Here is a 6,880-nt window from a genome sequence, read left to right as displayed (position 1 = left end):
ATTTCGGTGAAAATAATAGGATGTACATGCAACCGTTGAATGTCGCGTCTCAAATTCCAGTGGTTGCACATGTGTCAGACACTGCGAAAAGTCAAAGCGAGCATTTATGATTAAAAATGTAGTGCAAGTTACATAAAAATAATGAATTTCTACTTTCTAGGTAAATTTTTACATTATTACCTACAGATCAGGCAAAATTTGCTGAAGCAGCAATTTTTACTCTCAGGGGTGGAATTTAAGGCTTGTTTTTATCATAGTTGCTCTTAATCAACTTTTTATTGATAAACTTACAAATTGCATAGGTAAAAAAAGTTCCTTTATTGATTTAGTGTAAAAATATATATCCCCCTTAAGGTGGCACGGTAGTATTTCCTGGCCATAAGGGATAATGATAGCCTTTTTAGAATTTTCACCACTTTCTAACACTGCAAAAAATTCTACATTCACAGTTAACTGAAGTACTTTCATTTTACCATTCAGAAATGAATTTGGATATGTACCATGACCGTTTACTTTTTTTGCTATTTTTAAAATCCTAAGGCCACTAGTACTTTTAGGTCTTTTATGGTGCAGTGAATGCAAAATTTTAAAAAATTCTCAAAAATTCATTTTCATCTGTATATAAAATTATTTCATATTTTTCTACACCTGATTCATCACTCAGTTTGGGAAAGTATGTTCAGTTGATACTGTATTTTTTGTCCAATCACACTGTTTAGATACATTTATCTAAGTAGGGTACACAAAAGAGCAACCTAAATTCTGGAAAGCAATTACTACCGTGCCACCTTAACCAAGACATAACAAACTTGAAACCAGTCATGACACCTATGATGCATAGACTTCTTATTTTGGAACATATTACAATAAAGAATACAAGTCTGCACTCATTTCTTACCCAAAAAAATGAAACATTACATCCCTACCCCATCTGGCAGATTTTCACTTTTTTTTCATCTTACCATTTTTACTTAAGGAGTGAACAAAACCCAAATAAATGATGTTTCAAATCAACACAGAAGTCAAACATGATGATTCAGGAGGAATTAGTGGATTGCCAACTCTGTTTATGGTTAATCTGACTGAAAGAAACAGTTTTAGCACCAAATCATGAAAACTGGTATTAAAGTCCATTCCACATTTTACAGCATGCCTTATATTACTTCAAACATTTTCAGATTATGAGAATAATACAACAAGAGTCTTTAGATTGCAGTTAACTATTATTCCAAAATCTGTTTGACAATACATGTACTAGAACACATCTCTAAGTTGACTGTTTGTCTATTTCTCATGTATGCATTAAGTTAAATTATGTCCCCTAACATAATCAATTTGCCTTTATTGTGCTTTTCACTGTCAGAAAATCTTAACAACTAATGGTATTTGCATGGAAAATGAATAAACCATTTAATTTTGCTGATATAACATCATAAATACATTCTTTGTCAAAAATAAGGTATATTCAATGTAAAGAAACCCCTATTTCTATCTCTATTTCAGACCAGTATGAGAGCTTAATGAATAAGTAAAGACCCCTTAACCTCTTACTAGTTCCCCTAAAGCTCCAACTGGTGTAATGTTACATCAGAACTACAAATTAAACCTCAAGAAAACTAGTATAGCTGTACTTGTGTTGAAAAAAATAAGAAATTATGCAATTTATTTATTTCGGTGAAAATAATAGGATGTACATGCAACCGTTGAATGTCGCGTCTCAAATTCCAGTGGTTGCACATGTGTCAGACACTGCGAAAAGTCAAAGCGAGCATTTATGATTAAAAATGTAGTGCAAGTTACATAAAAATAATGAATTTCTACTTTCTAGGTAAATTTTTACATTATTACCTACAGATCAGGCAAAATTTGCTGAAGCAGCAATTTTTACTCTCAGGGGTGGAATTTAAGGCTTGTTTTTATCATAGTTGCTCTTAATCAACTTTTTATTGATAAACTTACAAATTGCATAGGTAAAAAAAGTTCCTTTATTGATTTAGTGTAAAAATATATATCCCCCTTAAGGTGGCACGGTAGTATTTCCTGGCCATAAGGGATAATGATAGCCTTTTTAGAATTTTCACCACTTTCTAACACTGCAAAAAATTCTACATTCACAGTTAACTGAAGTACTTTCATTTTACCATTCAGAAATGAATTTGGATATGTACCATGACCGTTTACTTTTTTTGCTATTTTTAAAATCCTAAGGCCACTAGTACTTTTAGGTCTTTTATGGTGCAGTGAATGCAAAATTTTAAAAAATTCTCAAAAATTCATTTTCATCTGTATATAAAATTATTTCATATTTTTCTACACCTGATTCATCACTCAGTTTGGGAAAGTATGTTCAGTTGATACTGTATTTTTTGTCCAATCACACTGTTTAGATACATTTATCTAAGTAGGGTACACAAAAGAGCAACCTAAATTCTGGAAAGCAATTACTACCGTGCCACCTTAACCAAGACATAACAAACTTGAAACCAGTCATGACACCTATGATGCATAGACTTCTTATTTTGGAACATATTACAATAAAGAATACAAGTCTGCACTCATTTCTTACCCAAAAAAATGAAACATTACATCCCTACCCCATCTGGCAGATTTTCACTTTTTTTTCATCTTACCATTTTTACTTAAGGAGTGAACAAAACCCAAATAAATGATGTTTCAAATCAACACAGAAGTCAAACATGATGATTCAGGAGGAATTAGTGGATTGCCAACTCTGTTTATGGTTAATCTGACTGAAAGAAACAGTTTTAGCACCAAATCATGAAAACTGGTATTAAAGTCCATTCCACATTTTACAGCATGCCTTATATTACTTCAAACATTTTCAGATTATGAGAATAATACAACAAGAGTCTTTAGATTGCAGTTAACTATTATTCCAAAATCTGTTTGACAATACATGTACTAGAACACATCTCTAAGTTGACTGTTTGTCTATTTCTCATGTATGCATTAAGTTAAATTATGTCCCCTAACATAATCAATTTGCCTTTATTGTGCTTTTCACTGTCAGAAAATCTTAACAACTAATGGTATTTGCATGGAAAATGAATAAACCATTTAATTTTGCTGATATAACATCATAAATACATTCTTTGTCAAAAATAAGGTATATTCAATGTAAAGAAACCCCTATTTCTATCTCTATTTCAGACCAGTATGAGAGCTTAATGAATAAGTAAAGACCCCTTAACCTCTTACTAGTTCCCCTAAAGCTCCAACTGGTGTAATGTTACATCAGAACTACAAATTAAACCTCAAGAAAACTAGTATAGCTGTACTTGTGTTGAAAAAAATAAGAAATTATGCAATTTATTTATTTCGGTGAAAATAATAGGATGTACATGCAACCGTTGAATGTCGCGTCTCAAATTCCAGTGGTTGCACATGTGTCAGACACTGCGAAAAGTCAAAGCGAGCATTTATGATTAAAAATGTAGTGCAAGTTACATAAAAATAATGAATTTCTACTTTCTAGGTAAATTTTTACATTATTACCTACAGATCAGGCAAAATTTGCTGAAGCAGCAATTTTTACTCTCAGGGGTGGAATTTAAGGCTTGTTTTTATCATAGTTGCTCTTAATCAACTTTTTATTGATAAACTTACAAATTGCATAGGTAAAAAAAGTTCCTTTATTGATTTAGTGTAAAAATATATATCCCCCTTAAGGTGGCACGGTAGTATTTCCTGGCCATAAGGGATAATGATAGCCTTTTTAGAATTTTCACCACTTTCTAACACTGCAAAAAATTCTACATTCACAGTTAACTGAAGTACTTTCATTTTACCATTCAGAAATGAATTTGGATATGTACCATGACCGTTTACTTTTTTTGCTATTTTTAAAATCCTAAGGCCACTAGTACTTTTAGGTCTTTTATGGTGCAGTGAATGCAAAATTTTAAAAAATTCTCAAAAATTCATTTTCATCTGTATATAAAATTATTTCATATTTTTCTACACCTGATTCATCACTCAGTTTGGGAAAGTATGTTCAGTTGATACTGTATTTTTTGTCCAATCACACTGTTTAGATACATTTATCTAAGTAGGGTACACAAAAGAGCAACCTAAATTCTGGAAAGCAATTACTACCGTGCCACCTTAACCAAGACATAACAAACTTGAAACCAGTCATGACACCTATGATGCATAGACTTCTTATTTTGGAACATATTACAATAAAGAATACAAGTCTGCACTCATTTCTTACCCAAAAAAATGAAACATTACATCCCTACCCCATCTGGCAGATTTTCACTTTTTTTTCATCTTACCATTTTTACTTAAGGAGTGAACAAAACCCAAATACATGATGTTTCAAATCAACACAGAAGTCAAACATGATGATTCAGGAGGAATTAGTGGATTGCCAACTCTGTTTATGGTTAATCTGACTGAAAGAAACAGTTTTAGCACCAAATCATGAAAACTGGTATTAAAGTCCATTCCACATTTTACAGCATGCCTTATATTACTTCAAACATTTTCAGATTATGAGAATAATACAACAAGAGTCTTTAGATTGCAGTTAACTATTATTCCAAAATCTGTTTGACAATACATGTACTAGAACACATCTCTAAGTTGACTGTTTGTCTATTTCTCATGTATGCATTAAGTTAAATTATGTCCCCTAACATAATCAATTTGCCTTTATTGTGCTTTTCACTGTCAGAAAATCTTAACAACTAATGGTATTTGCATGGAAAATGAATAAACCATTTAATTTTGCTGATATAACATCATAAATACATTCTTTGTCAAAAATAAGGTATATTCAATGTAAAGAAACCCCTATTTCTATCTCTATTTCAGACCAGTATGAGAGCTTAATGAATAAGTAAAGACCCCTTAACCTCTTACTAGTTCCCCTAAAGCTCCAACTGGTGTAATGTTACATCAGAACTACAAATTAAACCTCAAGAAAACTAGTATAGCTGTACTTGTGTTGAAAAAAATAAGAAATTATGCAATTTATTTATTTCGGTGAAAATAATAGGATGTACATGCAACCGTTGAATGTCGCGTCTCAAATTCCAGTGGTTGCACATGTGTCAGACACTGCGAAAAGTCAAAGCGAGCATTTATGATTAAAAATGTAGTGCAAGTTACATAAAAATAATGAATTTCTACTTTCTAGGTAAATTTTTACATTATTACCTACAGATCAGGCAAAATTTGCTGAAGCAGCAATTTTTACTCTCAGGGGTGGAATTTAAGGCTTGTTTTTATCATAGTTGCTCTTAATCAACTTTTTATTGATAAACTTACAAATTGCATAGGTAAAAAAAGTTCCTTTATTGATTTAGTGTAAAAATATATATCCCCCTTAAGGTGGCACGGTAGTATTTCCTGGCCATAAGGGATAATGATAGCCTTTTTAGAATTTTCACCACTTTCTAACACTGCAAAAAATTCTACATTCACAGTTAACTGAAGTACTTTCATTTTACCATTCAGAAATGAATTTGGATATGTACCATGACCGTTTACTTTTTTTGCTATTTTTAAAATCCTAAGGCCACTAGTACTTTTAGGTCTTTTATGGTGCAGTGAATGCAAAATTTTAAAAAATTCTCAAAAATTCATTTTCATCTGTATATAAAATTATTTCATATTTTTCTACACCTGATTCATCACTCAGTTTGGGAAAGTATGTTCAGTTGATACTGTATTTTTTGTCCAATCACACTGTTTAGATACATTTATCTAAGTAGGGTACACAAAAGAGCAACCTAAATTCTGGAAAGCAATTACTACCGTGCCACCTTAACCAAGACATAACAAACTTGAAACCAGTCATGACACCTATGATGCATAGACTTCTTATTTTGGAACATATTACAATAAAGAATACAAGTCTGCACTCATTTCTTACCCAAAAAAATGAAACATTACATCCCTACCCCATCTGGCAGATTTTCACTTTTTTTTCATCTTACCATTTTTACTTAAGGAGTGAACAAAACCCAAATAAATGATGTTTCAAATCAACACAGAAGTCAAACATGATGATTCAGGAGGAATTAGTGGATTGCCAACTCTGTTTATGGTTAATCTGACTGAAAGAAACAGTTTTAGCACCAAATCATGAAAACTGGTATTAAAGTCCATTCCACATTTTACAGCATGCCTTATATTACTTCAAACATTTTCAGATTATGAGAATAATACAACAAGAGTCTTTAGATTGCAGTTAACTATTATTCCAAAATCTGTTTGACAATACATGTACTAGAACACATCTCTAAGTTGACTGTTTGTCTATTTCTCATGTATGCATTAAGTTAAATTATGTCCCCTAACATAATCAATTTGCCTTTATTGTGCTTTTCACTGTCAGAAAATCTTAACAACTAATGGTATTTGCATGGAAAATGAATAAACCATTTAATTTTGCTGATATAACATCATAAATACATTCTTTGTCAAAAATAAGGTATATTCAATGTAAAGAAACCCCTATTTCTATCTCTATTTCAGACCAGTATGAGAGCTTAATGAATAAGTAAAGACCCCTTAACCTCTTACTAGTTCCCCTAAAGCTCCAACTGGTGTAATGTTACATCAGAACTACAAATTAAACCTCAAGAAAACTAGTATAGCTGTACTTGTGTTGAAAAAAATAAGAAATTATGCAATTTATTTATTTCGGTGAAAATAATAGGATGTACATGCAACCGTTGAATGTCGCGTCTCAAATTCCAGTGGTTGCACATGTGTCAGACACTGCGAAAAGTCAAAGCGAGCATTTATGATTAAAAATGTAGTGCAAGTTACATAAAAATAATGAATTTCTACTTTCTAGGTAAATTTTTACATTATTACCTACAGATCAGGCAAAATTTGCTGAAGC

This window comes from Mytilus trossulus, chromosome 6 (genome assembly GCF_036588685.1).
Source record: "Mytilus trossulus isolate FHL-02 chromosome 6, PNRI_Mtr1.1.1.hap1, whole genome shotgun sequence".
Classification (NCBI taxonomy): domain Eukaryota; kingdom Metazoa; phylum Mollusca; class Bivalvia; order Mytilida; family Mytilidae; genus Mytilus; species Mytilus trossulus.
Note: the sequence above shows the minus strand (reverse complement) of the source record.